Source organism: Phyllostomus hastatus, unplaced genomic scaffold (genome assembly GCF_019186645.2).
Source record: "Phyllostomus hastatus isolate PE091 unplaced genomic scaffold, TTU_PhHast_1.1 phas_contig_86, whole genome shotgun sequence".
Classification (NCBI taxonomy): domain Eukaryota; kingdom Metazoa; phylum Chordata; class Mammalia; order Chiroptera; family Phyllostomidae; genus Phyllostomus; species Phyllostomus hastatus.
The window spans coordinates 74,535,400-74,555,631 of NW_025333977.1; the positions used below are offsets into that span (position 1 = coordinate 74,535,400).

The following is a 20,232-nucleotide window of genomic DNA, read 5'->3' on the forward strand; positions in this document are numbered from 1 at the left end:
CTTCAACCTCTATAAGATAAATTCTTGACTTCTTTTTAAAATTATTTTATTGTCATTCAATTACAGTTGTCTGCATTTTCCCCCACCTCTCCCCCCCACCCCAGCCAAACCCACCTCCCTCCCTTGCTTCGTCCCTCCCCCTTGGTTTTGTACATGTGTCCTTCATAGTAGTTCCTGAAAGCCCTTCCCTCCATTGTCCCCTACCCCTCCCCTCTGGCTATTGTTAGATTGTTCTTAATTTCTTACTATATATAAGCCTCTGAAAATTGATCTTTTCTATATACCTTAGCTATCTACTCCACAGCTATTTTCCAACTGCAGGAATAATAAACTCTAGTAACTAGTTTCTGAAATGAAAAGTCTGCATCTTGTGCAAACTCCTGGTAAAATCCTGGTTCAAGACTTGGTTTGAGAGTCTTCTTCTTTTAAAACTTTCCTTAACTGGTATAAACAGAGTGGGTATTTTTATTTCCTGAGTCAGTTTTATAAACAATCTATGCCACTATCATTATATTTCTTCAGCTATTGTTATATATATCATATGTTATAGATGGTATATGTGATACTTATCATATATATTCTAGATGATTGTGAATTCCTTATTGTCATAACTATATTTTATTTGTCCTTGTGATTAAAACTAAGTTTTCTTGTCTTTGAGCTCTAAGGAGAACATATAAGACAAAGCAGTATCCCAATTTATCTTTGTTGAATGGATTATTAGAGATACCTTGTTTGGAACAAAACTAAGAAATTCACTTTCATGTCATTCTCAGAGAAAATGTAATAGAGAAGAAAAGCCACTGGGTCAAGATCAGGAATCCTGAATTCTTATCTTGACTCTCCCACTAACTGTCTGTCATCTTGGATATTGACTCAAAATCTCCTTGAACTAAAATTAGGACATCAATCTATAAAATAAGGACACAATTTGAAACTTTATATATAGATGATTTTTGGAGTTGATGAACAACAAATAAATATAGGAATTAATTCAATAATGACCAAGCAGTTTCCTGGAAAGATAATTTGAGGATGAAAATTTAAGAAGCGACTTCTCTTCAAGATGGTGACATAGGCAGAGATGGCTTGCCTCTTCACACAACCACATCAAAATTAAAACTAAAATATAGAACAACTGTCACTCAGAACCATCAGAAATAGAGTTGAATGGAAGTCTGACAGCTATGAAATTAAAGAAACCACATCCATCCAGACTGGTAGGAGGGGCACAGACTCAGAATGGGCTGGTCCTTTACCCACATGTGGTGAATTAAAATTAGGGGGTGATATCACCAAAGCAAAGTGTCCCAACTTCATACCAGGCCACCAAGTCCAGGGTTCCAGTGCCATGAAGATGAGTCCCCATAATTTCTGGCTGAAAAAACAGCACAGATTAAGTCAGAGGAAGAAACTTCTGGAGTCCCAAGCAGTTTCTCTTAAAGAACTAGAGCTTGGACTCAGCTACACCCACTGCTAGAACTCACTCCCCCTGAATTCCAGCAGTGGGGTAGCAGTTTGAAAGGTACCAGTGGCATATAGGCAGAAACTGAGGTGTCTGGCATCAGGAGGAACAGAATATATTGTCCCTTTTCTAAACCCTCTCCCCACAGAGCCACAAAGCCAGCAAGCTGGTGCTGTACCTAAAACTCCACCAACCTGGCTAACACTGTTTGACCTGCCTTAGAGATCCCCAGAGACTCTGCCCCACCCAACTTACGGGCTCACCAAAGCTGCTTTTCTATATGAATGGCTGGTGTTGATTCAGCTTCACAATTTCTTAAATCCTATCAAAAAAACAACAGTTGGCCTCAGTGAACCTATTGGCAATGGCCAGCTTAGATTCACAGCTTGGTTTTGCCTGGAAATTTCCAATATCAGCATAAGTAGCTGCCATATCATTGCTTTATAGCTCAGGAAGGGTGACCCCAGGAAAAACACAGGTGCGGGCTGATCTTGGTTTGTATCACTTGGGAAACCTCAAAGCCTGTGCACCCAGTGGACAGCTACAGACCACAGTGAGCACTACCACTCTGCTGCTGCACAGCTGATCCTCCTTGGAGGGTGGAGGTTGGTGGTAAGTGGTCACAGCCAATCCTTTCAGCTGACTGGCCTGGATAAATCCCTCCCACTGATCTGCCAACAGCAACCAAGGCTCACCCTCAAAAGAAGGATTTACTCAGCCCCACAACGGGTATACCTCAAGTATTCAGTTTGGGTGATAATGGAGTTTGTGCCACTATACCCTATAGGACACTTACTACATTAGGCCATGATACCACAAAGGGGAGTCTAAGCAGCTCTATCTAATATATAGAAACAAATACAGGGAGGCTGCCAAAATGAGGAGACAAAGAAACATGGCCTAAATGAAAGAACAGATCAAAACTCCAGAAAAAGAGGTAAAGGAGATAAAGTAATCTATCAGATGCAGAGTTCAAAACACTGGTTATAAGGATGCTCAAAGACCTCAGTAAGAACTTCAACAACATAAAAAGATCCAGTCAGAAATAAAGGATACACTAATTGAAGTAAAGAATGATTTACAGGGAAACAACAGTAGAGTGGATGAAGCCAAGATTCAAATCAATGATATGGAACATAAAGAAGTGAAGAAAAAAAACAACAATCAGGACAAGAAGAATAAAGAGCCCTAATAAATGAGGATAGTATAAGCAGCCTATGGGATGATTTCAAGAGGTCCAATACTTGCATCATAGGAGTGTCAGAAGGAGAAGAAAAAGAAGAAAAAAATAGAAATCTATCTGAAAAAATAATGAAAGGAAACTTTCTTAACTTGATGAAGGAAATAGACATACAAGTCCAGGAAGCATAGAGAGTCCCAATCGAGATGGGTGCAAAGAGGCCCACTCTAAGACATGTTATAATTAAAAAGCCAAAGGTTAAAGATAAAGAGAAAATCTTAAAAGCAGCAAGAAAAAATAAGCTAGTTACCTATAGAGGAGTTTCCATAAGACTGTCAGCTGATTTCTGAGAAGAAACTTTGCAGGCTAAAAGAATTGGCAAGAAATATTCAAAGTCATGAAAAGTGGGGGACTACAGCCAAGATTTCTCTATCCAGCAAAGCTGTCATTTAGAATTGAAGGGCAGATAAAGAGCTTCCCAGATAAGAAAAAATAAAGGAATTCATCATCACCAAACCATTATTATATGAAATGTTAAAAGGATTTATTTACGAAAAAGAACATCAAAACTATGAACAATAAAATGGCAAAAAATTCAAATCTATCAACAATTGAATTTAAAAAACAAACTATACTAAGAAAAACAGAGACAGATTCATAGATACAGAGAGTGTTTTGATGGTTGCTAGATGGGAAAGGGGCATGAGGGAATGCATGAAGAGGTGAGGGGAGTAAGAAGTTCAAATAGATAGTTACAGAATAGCCATGTACTGTAGAGTACAGTACAGGAAATGGAGTAGCCAAAGAACTTATATGCATGACCCAAGGACTTGAACAATAGTGGGGGGATCATCTGGAGGAGTGGGAGGAGACAAAGGGGAAAAAATCAAGACAACTGTAATAGCTTAATAATAAAATATAATTTTAAAAGATAACTTAAGAAGCATATACTAAGGATTTTTACAATTTAAGATTAAAAGCTTAAAGGAATTAAATACTTTAAATATTCAGCATTAATAATTCTATATGATCAAAACAGCATGGCATAAAAACAGATACATAAATCAATGGAACAGAATAGAGAGCCTAGGAATAAACCCACACCTTAGTAGTCAATTAATATTCAATAGACAAAGCAAGCACATACATTGGGCTAAAGATAGTTTATTCAACAAGTGGAGTTGGGAAAATGGGACAGACACATGCATAAAAATGAAAAGAGACCACCTTCTTATACAACACACAGGAATAAATTCAAAATGGACCAAAGACTTAAATATTAGACCCATAAAACATAAAAATTCTAGAAGAAAACATATGCATCAAAATCTTGGACATTGCTTGTAGCAATATTTTATCAGATATACTATATCCCCAGGCAAGGGAAACAAAAGAAAAAAATAAATAAATGGGACTACCTCAAGCTAAAACGTTTTTGCACAGCAAAGGAAATTGTCAACAAAATAAAAGGACCCACAGAACAGAAGAGCATATTTGCCAATACATCTGACAAGGGGTTAATATCCAAAATTAATAAACAACTTACAAAACTCAACACCAAAAAAACCACCAATTAAACAATGGACAAAGGACCTGAATAGACACTTCTTCAAAGAGGACATATAGATGGCCAATAGGCAGACATATGAAACGATGCTCAACATCACTCATCATCAGAGAAATGCAAATTAAAGCCAAAATAAGGATATCTCACACCTGTCAGAATGACCATCATCAATAAATCAACAAACAATAAGTGCTGGCAACAATGTGGAGCAAGGAGAACCCTTTTGCACTGTTGGTGGTAAGGCAGATTGGTGCAGTCACCGTGGAAAGGAGTATGGAGATAGCACAAGAAATTAAAAGTGGATCTGTCTTTTGACCCAGTGATCCCACTTCTGGGAATATACCCAAAGGAACCCAAAACACTAATTCAAAAGAACAACAACACCCCTATGTTCACTGCAGCCTTATTTACACTAAAAAATATATGGCAGCAGCCCAAGTGTCTATCAATAGATGAGTGGATAGTTTTTTGATCCATTCATTTACTGATGGGCATCTAGGTTGCTTCCAACACTTGGCTATTGTAAATTGTGCTGCTATGAACATTGGGGTACATAGGTTCTTTAGGATTGGTGTTTCAGGGTTCTTAGGATATAATCTTAGCAGTGGAATTGCTGGGTCAAAAGGCATATCTATTTTTAGTTTTCTGAGAAAATTCCATACTGTTTTCCATAGTGGTTGTACCAGTCTGCAATCCCACCAACAGTGTACTAGGGTTCCCTTTTCACCACAACCTCTCCAACACTTGCTGTTTATTGCTTTGTTTATGATGGCCATTCTGACTGGTGTAAAGTGGTATCTCATTGTGGTTTTAATTTGCATCTTTCTGATAGCTAGCGATATTGAGAATCTTTTCATGTGTTTCTGGATCCTCTGTATGTTTACACAATGGAATTCTATGCAGCAGAAAGAAAGGAGCTCCTACCCTTTGCAACAGCATGAATGCAACTGGAAAGTATTATGCTAAGCTAAATAAGCCAGGCAATGAAAGACAAGTACCATATGGTCTCACCTTAAACAGTTCCTTTTTTAACAGGAACCTAAACAACAAAACAAAGAAACAAGCAAAATATAACCAAAGACACTGAAATAGAGAACAGACTGACAGAGTTCAGAGGGGAGAGGAGAGGGAATTTCAGGGGAATTTCAGGGGAATTTCAAGGGAAAGGGTTTACAGGAACTAGTATAAAGGACACATGGATAAAAACTAGGGGCGGGTGGAAATGGGAGGGAGGAGAGGAGGGATGGGTGGGTGGGCTGGGATGGGAGTAAAAGATAGAAAATTGTACTGCAACAGCAATTAAAATAAAATTTTAAAAAATTAAAAAAATAGATGAGTGGATAAAACAACTAGTGATGTTTACACAATGGAATACTACTCAGCCATAAAAAAAGAATAAAATTTTTACCCTTTGCCACAGTATGGATGGACCTGGAGAACATTATGCTAAGTGAAATAAGCCAGTCAGAGAAAAACAAATACCATATGGTTTCACTCATATGTGCAATCTAATGAACAAAGTGAACTAACAAGGAAAATGGGGACAGACTTGAAGAGCAGGATGACATCAAGTGTTGGGTGGGGAGGTGGTGGAGGCATTGTTGTCATGGACATGGACAACAGTGTGGTGATTGTTGGGGGGTAGAGAGCATAGGGGACTAAATGGTAATAGGAAAAAATACAATAAAAACTAAACTAAAATATTCCATGTGAAATTTCTTTAAAAATTTACTCTATATATTTTCTTAAAAGTTTTCTATCATGAAATAAGACTTAAATTCTGTCTTATTAATTTCCTTCTTAAGTAAATTTTGATTGCTGTGAGTTGATAAGATATAATAATATCTTAAGACCCTTAAGCTCAAAGAAAACACCCCTGTTCTCTGCTTGTGATCTGAATTTATTGAGTTAAAGAATAAAGAAGATGAATAACAAAATTGCTTTATTGCTGCCAATAATAATTTTGGGACAGTGCCATTTTAGACTTATTACTGTCAGAGAAGTCAATTTTGTGTACACAGCTCTTCAGAATTACTCAAACATAACAACCAAACTGTAGATGGTACTGGAACTCTGTGTGGCCTTTCCCTTTAAAAAGGAAGGGGGAAAGAAGAGTGAGCTGTTTCATGCCCTACCACCCCTCCCAAAGATATAGTACTACTTAACCCCTGGGAGGAGTAAATAAAAGGATGTGGAGAAGTCAAGTGTCATGTTAATGGGCATAGTCTCATATGGAAGATGCTGGTAGAAGGCAATAAATGTTGGTGCAGACACTATCACCTGTGATTACAAAATACATACAGGGAGAGTTTACAATAATTGTTTTTAAAAAGAGGCAAAATTGGAGGACGTAAAAAAATTAAAATTGGATACTGTGAAGTCCATATTACTAGATGAGAGTCAGTAGAGGCATTTTGGTCTGTTATTTCTGATATATTTTCTGTGCCTTTTGCTCCTCATTCCCTTGTCCATCCCTTGCATAAAATCATGTGAAAGAGCGTCAGCAGATGACACAGCAGCAGCAGCAGCAGACTTAGTTCTCATGAGCCATGGCCTCTGAGCTCATTGACCATCCTGTTTTCTTCAAAATTCTCCAATTTTCTGACCACACTGGGGGTGAGCTCCTACAAGGACAGAGTAAAAATTAAGATTTTCAAATCAGTGTCTTACAGACCAAATTCAACTACTAACATGTTTTTCTTCATTCATTTGGACATTTATTGCATATTTTATTTGAATTATACTTACTAATTTATTTTTTAATCTTATGTATAGAAAGTTGGATAATCATACCCTACAATCCATAGCATGTTATTATTATACACCCATGTACAACTCTTCTTGATTTTAAAAAATATTTGGTATTTCCCTTTCATTTCTTATCATCTTGATGCCCATAACCAAGGCAAGACTCTAACATATTTGATTCATATCATTTGATGTACATGAAACCTTAAGAATATATTGTGTTTTTATGTGAATGTATTTGTAATTTATATAAATGATATTATGCCATGAATCTCATTCCTTTTTTTTTTCTTAATGCTATGTTCTGTAGATCCATGTTGCTCTGCACCATAAACTATTTGTATAGAAGTTGAATCAGTTCCCAATATATACAAATTAGAAGACTTTACATTCAAATGAAGATTGTTGGCTTCTCTCTGAGTTAATATGTCTGCATGGCAAGCAATCATAGAAACTGTATTGACTGCTGTCTTTAGAATGGGCAAATGTTTTCTATTTTTCCATTTGGCCCCAGTCACTCTTTACACTGTCTGCTGTAAGTCTGTCAATTTGCCACCCCTAGCAGCCCCAACATGAGCATGGCTCATGGAATGCTTTGGCCTGCTCAGTTCTTACACTTTCCTTCCTTCTCTCCTGCCTTGTCCCTAGTTGCAGTTTTCTACAACTTTTAACTACTGGTATCTTTTTCTCAGTTATTACAAAATTTTTCTCCAAGTACAAAAAAATGACTCTATGGTCTCTTTCCATATTCACATTTGTAAATAATACAGCCTTTTTTTTTCCACTAGGCCTTTCTACTATGTTCTATGTGGACACCCTTTCCTTTATCTTTGTTAGATGAGTGCACTTTGTCCTCACTTATGACATATGATTTCCCTCTGCAGACAAATTTTCCATCCTTCCATTAGAGCCCTGCCTTTTCTCTTCTTCTATAACCTCGCATGGTACTCCCCGTTCTACCACTGCTTCCAAGACTGGAATCTTCTACACCTTCACGTGTATGTCCTGTTTTGGAGTACTGTATATGCCCTGCTTTTAGTATTCATTCATTCAGTCAGTCACCCAGCAAATATTGATTGAGCTATTATTGGATGCTAGATACACTATTCTAGTTTCTGGTAATACAGAAATCAACAACAACATCAACAACATCATCAACAACAAAAATATCTTCTTCTTTCCATCGTGTGACTCATGGAAGATATCAGTAGTTTGGTATATGTACTGGCCCAACACCATCACTCTCCAACACTCAAGTGGTTTTAACAACTGACTCAAAAATATTTTATTGCACTCATTGACTTTTATGATTTTTACCTAACACTTACAAAAGGTTGAAAACACATTCAAGTCTCAACATTTACCAGAATTCTTAATTGCTTTGGAGAATGGCAGGTTTAGAAATAGTTCCAGACTGATTGCACTCCAGTTTACTACTAAGCCAGCAAAAAGCAGTGGAAATAACATGTTCAGAATAATGATAAGGCTGGAAAATTCTCTTTAATGTCTCTTTATTTCTTCATGGAGTTACACCCTAAGTTTCATGGTCATTGCAACCAATATGGATTGAAGAATCCACCAGGTCAGAGGATGGTTCTGCTGTACTTTAAAACATCAGTCTGGGGGAGACAGTTCCTTGCTGTGCCCGTTACCTACCTTTATGTCCCATTTTCAAAGTGTCACTAGACTCAAAGGAGGCCTAGCCATGCTGACCACAGTAAGCAAGAAATTTCTTTTATTTATTTATTTATTTATTTATTTATTTATTTATTTATTTATTTGAGAGGGAAGGGAGGGAGAGAGAGAGAGAGAGAGAGAGAGAGAGAGAGAGAGAAACATCAATGTGCGGTTGCTGGGGGGTTATGGCCTGCAACCCAGGAATGTACCCTGGCTGGGAATCGAACCTGGGACACTTTGGTTCCTAGCCTGCGCTCAATCCACTGAGCTATGCCAGCCAGGGCAGAAATTTCTAATTATCAGAAGCTTTCCTTTTCTCTAGGTGAGAGAAAATTTAACTTGGAAGTGTTTGAGTTGATAAGGGAAAGCCATTGACAAAGAAGTTGTGGAACAGTGCATTAAATGGTAGATCTCTTTCCTAAAGTGGGGAGAGGGAACAAATACCTGAGAATTTTCTGACAATTTGCTGCACGCATCAGGCCTTAGTCATGGATGCCTAGAAGCAGGGTGTTTTTCTCTGAAAGCCCTTTGTCATGAAATATTTTTTCTTTATCTAACTCAAGGTATGGTTTTGTAAAAGTCCAAAGCAACTTTAACATAAAAATTGGTTTATAGCTATGGAAAATTTTAATATAAAATAACATAAGCAACTTTCACATAAAAATTGGTTTGGAGCTATAGAACATTTTTATATACCAACTTTAGGTTGAATTTTGAAGATTTATTTTCCTACTACTACAGTTTTGAAGTTTTTGTAATATACACAATATATTTCTGATATTTCAAAGTTAATTTCTTTTTGTGTGTGTGAGCATTGCGTGAAGTAAGAAAATCAGTAAATGTATTTAACAATGCCACGCAATCTACCAAATGTTTAGTCCCTGTAATTTGATCATATTTATGCATGTTATTTATAAAAGTAACACTTTGTTCATGCTAGTTTCAAAGAGATGGTGCATAATTTAAGTTGCCTTTTCTTCAATTAAGGGATTGAATATTAACTGACCACCTATGATGTGTCAGGCACTGCATGTGTTGCTATTATATTCCACTTAAATCAATTCCAGTTAAATTAAGAATAAGATTCTTATTCCTATTTTAGATCTGAGGATTCCACAAAGACTAACTAACCTGAAGGAATTATAAGAATATTATGTGTCAGTACGGTAATTAAATAATGATTTTAAATAAAGCCTATGAAGCACACACACATACACACATTTTGAAGACTAAGCCAACTATTTAGAACTTGGCAATGAACCTATCTGATTCCAGAGCTCACATTTTCTCCTTTTTAGATAATGATAGTGTTATAAAAAAGAAACAATCTGCTTTGATTTCTTCCCCAGGGCTGAAATGGTAGGGTAGACTTAGCTGGCTGGACTGGAAGGGCACTAGGAAGGCAGACTTATTCAGACCCAGATCAGCTCCAGTATAAATCCCCATCTGAAAGGCCACAATTTAATACATGTTCTTTCTAGGTCTTTACAACCCCCTTAGTAAAATATTAATGTTCCTGGATTATTATGCTTTGAGTCAATATCAGTAAAACCTCAGGAGATTTGTTGACCCAAACCATTCCCAGTGGTGACAGATAACAGAGAGCACGGTAAGACAAAAGATGCAGTATAGGTTTTTCCATGGGAAAGGAGGCAACAGGTAATGCTGAGAGAGCCAAAAATGGATGTGTGTGAGTAAATAATAAACTGCACTTATTTAGTTTTCTAAGTTTTATCTGCTTAGTACCTATATAGGCATTAATTCTGACCTTTATAAAAATACTAGTTTTTGACATAATATTGTCAACTTACCATAGAAATCATTTAAGAAACAGTACCCTACAATACCTTTAGCTTGCTTAAAAGTGAAAAAAAAAAACCCACACGCACCTAATTCAGATGCGTCAGATGTGTTCTAATGTGTGTTATCTCAAGGTCAAATGAATACCAGCAGGGAGATCACAAACACACAGCATTATAAATGACCTCAGGAGAACAGAAAAGTGAATATTTATCAATTTGAAGCGTTCTAAGACAGCAGGAGACTCTTTTGGCCTTGTTGCTTGACACTTAATGGCACAATTGCTTGACAGCTCTTTCATTCCAGGAAAAGAAGTTGAACAAAGAGGTCATAAGTCAAATGAAAATCTCAAAGGAGAAATCAAGCCTCAAAGGTACTCTTTAAAAAGATAGTGTATCCAATGTGAAGGCATATTAGAGTGTCTCATATTTTATTTTAAATTGTTGTACAACTAGTTATAGAGCATCAGTAATTTCAATTGAAAGAGGATCATGAAGATTTGACAAAAAGAAAAAACTAGAAAAACTACTTAAAGTATCTAATTAATTGGAGGTAGCAATCAAAATAGAATAAATTATAGTTTCAAATTTAATTTTCTCATCACTGGGCAATACAATGATTGGTATTCTTTGTTTATAGCAAACTCCAAGTTCCTATTTATATTATTTATCTATCCTTTATACCTTCAAACACATTAAAATCAGCTCTACTACATCCTAAGGACTGTCAGCCTCACTAGAGTCATGAAATAAAAGAAGATGGGAGAAATGAGGTCAAAAGCCAGACCAATACAAAGTTAAGTTCGTGGGTAAGGAGACAATGTGCAGAACAAGAGAAGGGAAGTAACTAAGTGTCCTGGGTACAAGGCTGGAAACCAAGGAATGAACAGGGGAAGTGGTGAGGTTTGGAGCTTCCTCTATGAACACTGCACTTTGAGGTTTCACCTGTTGTTGCTGGGCTTCCATACTTGAGCAAGTTGTACAATATCCTGCACCAAGGTAATATGAGTTAAAGCTTTTGTGGTTCTTGTTGTCATGTATGTACTCTGTGTGTTGACCTTAGTAGTCATCAAATGCTAATCAGAAAACTGGTCATTTTAACAATGTAAATTAGATCATATTAGCATCCCTCTGGAAAAATGCTTCAAAAGATGTCAATTGCACTTGGAATAAAATTCAAACTCTTTAGCATCACCTATTAGATCTTACGTGATCAAGTCCCTGACTACCTCTCCAATCTCATTCTCTGTCACTCATCCCTGACTCCCCATTCTCCACATGTGCTAACCTCCCTTTAGAACCTCAAACATGCGTAGCCTCTGTGGTGTTCCCTTAGTTAGGACTCCTGCTCTCATGCCCACCACTTTCCATCAGACTAACCTCTTTAGCTTTGCAATTTGAGTTCAAATGCCCCTTACTGAGGAAGACTTTTCTGACCATCAAGTCTAAAATAAATTATTAGACACTGATTATTTGCTTTCATTGTATGCTGTTCTTTTTCTTCATAGCACTTATTACAAATTGAAATTGTAGGATAGTATATAAGACCAATACAGTCATATTGTATAATACCTAGAGTGTTTTCATGTCCACAAAGACAGGGAGAATGTTGATTTTTAAATTTACAATGTATTTCCTGACTTACAATTATATTAGATAATGTTCATAAAAAAACAAATGAAGGACCATTATGCAAATGGGAATTAATTATAACTTAATACATACAGGAATTTAGAATCACAATATTATTTTGAACTTGGGGTCTCTAGAGAGAATTGATAAATACAGCCCTTGATGGTAATCACCTGAGCGAGGTGATGTCCATCTGCCCTTGGCACAGGAGAACTGAGACCAGTGCTGGCTGTGTAGCCCTGCTCCTTTACTTCTTTGTGTCTTGGTTTTCCAATGTGTTAAATGAGGGTTGAATTAGATGGCCTTTGTGGTTTCTGTATTAAAAAATAAAGAGAAGCATATCTTTATGTAGGAATTTTAGAAAAAATTCTATGAAGCACTAATGATTTGAATGCTTAGCTGCCTCTGCTGGCTTAATGTCCAAAGGTTAAGGACCAGATCCATTTACTTTCCCTCCATTCCTTTCACCTAAAGAGCATGTCTGATTTTCCTGAGCAGAGACTTAGAAACAAGTATGGGCAAGGGCGCAAAAAAGCGAGCATTAACTTTCTAAACCCCCTTATCACTTCAACATCGAGGTTTGGCATGGAATCACAGAACTCTACACAGCAGCTGCTTTCATGGTCCTGTGTGCATACTGAGTCGGAGATTTCTGCTTTACAAGAAGCTATTTCAGAAAGTCAAACATACAGCTGCTCTATCTTCGCATGTCACTATCTTTAGAAGTCATTTTATAGACTTTTATTTTTTTGGTCTGTACTCACATACTGTAAGTCAAAAACCTCAAATATATGACCCATACTTACTGTGTTTGTTATTGCTACAGTTATGTCTTTTGACTTTAATAAAAGTATCATTCTGTCACAGAGCTGTGCCACCATTTCTCAAAGTTATCAGTGTTGTAGAGTCGCTGCCAGATTATTTGGCATGGTTCTATAACTACCATTGATAAAGTTCAATTCACAGCTAGGAAAAACAGCCTTCAAATGATGTTCAGAAGTGTGAGTCTGAGAATAAATTTATTACTGAGCTGACCTGTAATTTAACATAAAGAAACTAAGTTGAAACATGACTGGCACTGAGTACCAGAAGATGTCACAGATTCATTTTATAATCTAAGACAAAATTCTATTTCTAGTTTTCCTTTCTTGAGAAAATAATACCAGATACATGTCTCAGACTCAGAAATACTCATTATATTTGCAAATGGGTGGGATAAACCCTGATATGAAAGATAGATGCTTTATGAATATAGAGCTAAAAAAGCAAATGGCAATTTGAGCTTGCTAAAGCAACAAAATCTAACCTATTCCAGGGCTCTCTTCTCTATGAGACAGGCCATTATATAGACTTAGATGACAGTGTTTTTAGAAAAAGCAAATAGATATCTAATAATTAGTTTTGGAGTGAGATGGTTTCACAAATTAGTATATGAGTGAAATTGCACAGGAAGTACAATTGGACCCTAGAAAGACCCATAACTTTTGGGAGGAGAAACCCTGCTTCTCCTTTTGTCTGTAATACTCTTTGCTCATTTTCTTCCTAAAATGAACATCAACATGAACATCACCTGCTATATAAAACCTCTGTTGGTTTTGACCCTCGCCAAGAAAATGGACCACTTTCACCTACCTGTGTTCCCCTCTGTACCCAGCACACATGTCTGTTATAAAGTTTAACTACTTTGTTTAAGAGACTCCTTTTTGGAAGAAAATTTGATGAAAGAAGTCACCATTTTATTCATTTTGGTTTACCTTTGACTTATCTCACTACTCTATGCCAGGACTGAAGAAGATGAATCCAGCATAGGCCTCGCTGGCCAGGAGTTTCAGTGTGATCAGATCTTAATAAATGTGGATACTTGACACTTAGTATTAATAGCTTCCAAAAGGTTTCAGTGGAAATTGGCCTTGGGCTCTAGAAGAAGTTAAAAAAAGGGGGTTTTGTTTCCCTTCTGCTTCTCATTATATATCTTTCTTCCACTTCTCAGAGTCTCAGAGTTTTCTTGTTGCTTTTAGGAATTCAAAATCCTAGACTAGGTGCCTAAGTAGAAGTACCTAGACTATATATGTATTTTCTGGAAAAATCTAGTGTTAATCCATTTTCCTTCTCATCTTCTTCTCACTGTAACACCTCCCCAGGGAAGACTTCTTTTTGTAACTGTTTATGCTTGGTATTCCTTCTGAACAAAGTAATATATATATCACACAGAGAGGTATAAATTGTTGATGCCGTGTGGCAGGGTGTCAAACTCATTTTTACCAGGGGCCACATCAGCTCTGCTGTTGCCTTCAAAGGGCCCACAGTAATTTTAGGACTGTATAAATGTAACTACCCCTTAACTAGGGGTAAGGAGGTTGGCGCTGCTGCTGGATAGAAACAAGGTGCTGGGCTGGATAAAACAAGGTAAAGTCCAGCCCACGGGCCTTTTGTTTGCCACCTGTGCCTTATGGGATATCAATAAGAAGACCTTCTAATGAAGATAATGCATGGGCTTGCAAAGAGATATTCTTGTTCCCTCTGACATCAAACTACTAAACAAAAACCAGTCAAAGGTATTCTCTTATTTTTGGTTCCAGAGTAGGGAAATGAATCCAATAGATGAGACTCTCATCCCACCTAACCATTGTCAGAAGAGTGAAGAAAATATTATCTGGGGTTTGGTTAGGCAAGGTGAAGAGAGATGGCTAATTTAAAAATTAGTGTATATTTGGCACTAATGTGTATATTCTTTCTTACATCCTTCATATTTTTAATGTATCCAAATGCCCCTTATTTATTTTTTTGAATTAGTGCATTTAATAGATACTGTGTATGTTTCATTAGAGTAGTTTCTATGTGTTGCAAAGCATCTTCTAGATTGAATTGAGAATTTTAAGCATCAATTTACCTCCTAGTTTTCTTGTTTAATTTGGCCAATTCATGACGTACACTGTCCAGCAGGCATGCAGAAAATGAAAAAAGACTAATTTATTAGGGGTTTGTGGACAGACAATTAGAAAGACAAGAAAGCCATATATCACCCACATTTGAATTTTGATCTCAGGTTCCAATGTAGGGATATACCCATGGAGTCATGCAGGCTTGTTTGGCTCTAGTGATATTTGACTGAAGAGCGCCCTTGTACTGCTCCCCGTGCCTCAGCTACCCTCACAACCCCGGCCATCAAAAGCAGATGGGTCCCTGCAATGCAATGCCTCAGTTGTCATTCCATTCTGTCTTAAGGTCTGTTTAACAGATGGTTACCCAAAATTATCATTTGTTCTTAAGAAGAGAAACAAATGTCAAAGCAGTCTATATGGAATTGATTTGATTTTTTAAATTAATATTATATCATATGTTTTCTGTAAATGATTCCTTTGGCTGCCTAATATTCCATAGCATATATACTTTATTTTACCAATCTCATAGTGTTTAACATTTAGTTTCTTTCCAAATATTTACTGTAACAACTAAGGTTCAGCAAAATTTAAATGTTTAAACCCATTAACACCTGACTTTTGGTCTAACCTTATTTCACTGATGACTTAAATGTAGTTTACCCACAATGCACTAATTTGAACACTTACTGAAAATGACCTTGGGTTAGGACCTGGGAATACCCTTGTCCAATTTTGAATTTGCCAGTATCTTGGCAACTGAAAAGACATGCTGAGGTCAAAAGAAAATTGCCTTAATTTACTTAATATTTTCAGTTTACTTTACCAGCATTTTTGTTGTCCTAATAGTTGGCTTTTCAAAGCTTTTCTTAGCAGATTGAAGTAGTAATAAAACCAATTAGCAGAACTATCATTTAAACCATATGTGTAACTGCAATAGATTAGTGCGATATCCACTACATATTAGTAAAGAACAAAGGAAAGATTAATTACAAAGAAAATATCAATAGTCATATGTAAGAAAAGAGAACCATTTTGCATCTATATTCCCATTTATCTATATCATCTACTGTCTTGACAGTGTTTGGAGGAGACTCTTCCCCATTGAAAAAAGACCATATGCTTTAACATACAAACATCCAGAAGGTCAGAAAACACCACATTTCTGTGGAACACTGCTTTGCATAGGGCAATTTGTGTTGGCCAGGAGTCTTGCTTCTAAGGACACAAGGGAACTCTGGTCTTTTTCTGCTAAAGCAAGTTCTTGGTATCCCTTTCACTATGTTTCTGGACTTTGCAGAATCTGGAACAGACTGCAAGCTCAAATGTATTGGCATGTGCATGCATCTTCACCATCTGTTTTGCTTTTTCAATTCATCAATTTCCTCCACTTATGATCTCACCCATCATTTAGTCCAGTTATGAAAGATGTGTACTCTGAGTATTTTGTCTTTAATTACTTTTATAGATCTTTTCAAAGAAAAGTATGTTGTAGTATGTGAGTAATAATAAAGTAAAATGTATCTACAACCCCCCCCCCACTAAATCTTTAAAATTAAATTTTTAAGCTTCAGCTAATTAACAAGTCAAGAAAGTTATGGTCTTGGCTGCTTAGAGAACAGTTAAGAAAAGGAAGCTGGGTGTTACTGTTTTTGACAAAGGCATGGTCTGCTACTGTTTTGTTGCAAGCTTATCTTTTCTTAACTACTTTAGATTTATGTTAAAAACCTATGAAGCTATTTCCTCCACATATATTATTTGAAAGATTTAAACACTAATATGGACTTTGTCTTTTATGAAAGATAGAAAATGATAGCTCCTTTGAGAGAGACCACTGCTATTTATCATATCTAAAGTAGTTGGTGAAGCCTGAAAACATTTTAACACTTCAAAAGGGATATATTTATGTTAACATAGTTATTGTATTTCTGTCATCAGTGACACAAATGTTAAATGCCACTCTGCCAGGGAATTGTCCCAAATCTTTTCAATTCAATGCTAACAACTGCCAGATGGGTAGTATTCTCATTCTTTTCACAGGAAAAAAAAATATCTGGAACAAAGAGTCACTTAGAGGAATCAAAGAGTATAAAAGAACAACTATAAAGATAAAATAAAGAGTACATGAATATATTCTGGATTTTCTAAGTGTCCAAAGAAGTTCCCTGCCATAGCAAAATAGTATTTTGGAAGAATATTACTACACCACCCACAGCACTGCCTGTCAAAAGAACTGTAACTTTCCAAACACAATGTAATCTAATGTGTCTGTAGCAGAATTAGAAATACAACCAAAATTCATGACAAAAACCATCAATTATCAGAAGTTGCTCCCCTTCACAGCATTTTAGTTTTATCACACAGAATGCCTTGTGGCCACAGAAACTTAAATTAAATTACAAGGTGATTAAAATTCTGAAGGCAGTTAAGTTTATATTTTTCCATTCTCATGGAACCAAGAAAGGAAATGAGAAAAATTACATTTAAGTCCCTAAACTATTCTGACCATTCACTAGCAATTTTAAGTAAGAGTTTACAATCTGACTTTGAACCTGAAGGTAACTGTGAGATGCAAATACAAGATTTGCCAACCCCTTCAAACAAACAGCCAGCACACTTTACCTGTCGACATTGGTTGTAATAAATTAAATAAAATTGTTCTTTTAACTATTAAGGTGAAGTTTATTAGATTCAAAATCAATTTTTTTGCTTCTTTTTTTCCAGTCTACCATATTTTTTCTTTATGTTCGTGGACAAAAATGGTCATATACTGAACATGACAAATTTGGGTGGGAGGCCAGCATGTCAGGCCTTATAAACTCAGACACTGAAAGTAACCGTGTAATCTGAACATAAAAATTTCTCACTAAGAGCAGATCATGGTGCATAGTCACATTCTAGACCTGCAGCTTCCTTGACAAAGGTCAATCTTTACCTTCAGTGAGCCTGTCTATTGTCTTTTTGTTTCTAAAATAACATACCTATAGAATGTCACAGTAATCTCCTTTTCCAGGCCCCTCAGGGCACAACCACTGCACCAGAGACTGAGATCATAGAACCCTTCATTGTCACTGTGATCTTGTTCTCCTGAATACCATCTCTCTGTGATGTAAATGGTAATTGTTAACTATCCTGTAACCACCAATGTAAAAGAAGTATGTGTCCCTCCATTTTACTTTTTATCTAATGTCAGAGATTTCCTCACTTTGCTTCCTCTTGCTCCCTTAATCTACCACCAATTTCAAGTAACCCCCAGGCCCTTGCATCTTCTCCAATATATGAAATAAGCTGCAAAACTGCCATTCTAGGGGACATTTTCTTCATCTGTTGAGATTTTACTCAACAGAGTAAATTAATTTCAAGCAATCGTCAATTTGACTAAAATAAACTCCTAAAAATTCTGTACAGGTTTGGACGTTTCTTATGTCAAAATTTTGCATAAATCTGCAGAAGATGAGAGCATGGAGGGCTGTGTATGAGATGTTTTTAGTGCCACAGGCATGGAAGTGGAGCACAGACTTTCTACTCACATTTCTTTGTCAAGAACTCAATTAGGTGACTACACAGAACTGCAAAATGGTGGCAAAACTACTTTAGCTGCATGCACAGGAGGAAGAGAAGGTTATTGTCTAACATAGGTGAAATTGGTGCACTCCTCCAAAGCCTGTAACACCCTTGGGCTGAGCTAGAGAGACGATTATCAGTAACCAGAGCTGGTTTGGAAACTTAGGTAATGACAAATCAATATATTAATTTATAGGTAACATCAACAGAAAGCTGAAACAAGGAAGAATAGATCTTAGTTTACAGTGAGAAGGTCAAAGCACAGTTTCAAGATCCACATAATAAAATGCTTGTGACCTGCCAGGGTATTTTTTCTTTTGGGGCCCAAGTGTAATTAATGCAGTGTCCTGGGAATGAATATGTAAGGAGTCAGCAGTAGTCATTGAATAAGGCCTATTTGCATTTGAATCCCTTTCACCTTCACTGGTTTTATTACAGAAGGTGTGAGTGCAAAGACAGCTACTGCTCTTGGCCCATCTCTCTTCCCCACTGGAATGGAAAGTCCACAAAAGCCCAAAATGTATTTTATTAATTTTTGTATATTTGGAATTTGACTTCTCAAGAAACAAAACATAGTACACTTTTGTAAGCTAAATAAAACCAGTGCTGTAGGTATATCTAAAACATGCCACGTTGCTGGTTTGATCCCCGGTTGGGGCGTACAGGAAGAAACTGATGTTTCTCTCTCTCACATCGATGTTTCTCTCTCTCACATCAATGTTTCTTGCATCTCTTTTTCTCTCTCTCTTTCACTCCTCCCCTCTCAAATCAATCACTATATCCTCTGGTGAGGATTTGAAAAAAAAAAGAACTTTCAGATTTTATTATATTACTGGCACCCAGTTAGAGGACTCCCCCTCCCTGTTTCTTGCCTTGATCACAAGAGAAAAAAAATAGGCTTTAGACAACTCATGTAGTGGAAATGAGGTAGCAAGTTTATTTATGAAATATAGTTGAGTGTGAAGCTGCAAGTGGATACCCAGCTAGTTTCAGTGCCCCGACTATTGGGGTTTTAGGAGTTTTATGCTTATAGTCAGCTTCTGTGTTCCCCCTTCTCCTCCCCTTTTCAGACCTTGGGACAAATATACAGATTGAAAGGCTGTCTTTCCCAGAAAATGGAAATGATACATACAGAACTTCAAGGGCTCACCTCCTGTGCTATCATGCTTTCTCCTGTGATTTTTGGAACACCTGGCAGTCATATCAAATCAGGCTCAGGACTGCTGAGTTAATGGGTGAGACATGTCTCCCTCATCCTCCCTGCCTTAGTTCACTACCTATGCTACCTAACATTACAATACCTAATGGGAAATATGTAATTACGATCCTGCTCTGTTAAGCATCTTAAATATTTTAAGTAAACATACTAAATACATAAATATTTAAAACCTGGGAAGGGAAAAAACAAAATTTACAGACAGAAGAACAGTAATGAAGAGGATATATCAGATTCTAGAATTACAGTGAAGAAATACAAAATTGTAAAAGTGACATAGAAGTATTCTTGTATCAACCATCTTAATACTGTTACAGAACAGACCCTGGGGGTGGTAAATGATATGCTATTGATGAATGGACCCACCCTTGTGCTCTGGGAGTTCCCCCACATCATACTAAGTTTGCCTTGCCTGTCATCATGGAAAGATGTCTCTCAATACCAGAGATTTGTAAAAAGGAAAGGGATTATTTATTTAAAGAGTTATACAAACTTAAGAGTAATG

The 20,232-nt window shown here is 36.7% G+C and overlaps 1 long non-coding RNA gene across 1 annotated transcript in view; it reads right to left on the reverse strand.

Annotated features, from left to right (window-relative positions):
• Nucleotides 1-6,113: 6,113 nt before the first annotated feature.
• LOC123827270 overlaps nt 6,114-20,232 on the reverse strand; it is a 92,599-nt gene continuing 78,480 nt past the window's right edge. The window contains exon 3 of the long non-coding RNA XR_006787210.1: nt 6,114-6,836. This is a non-coding gene — a long non-coding RNA (uncharacterized LOC123827270). The remainder of the gene's footprint in view (nt 6,837-20,232) is intronic.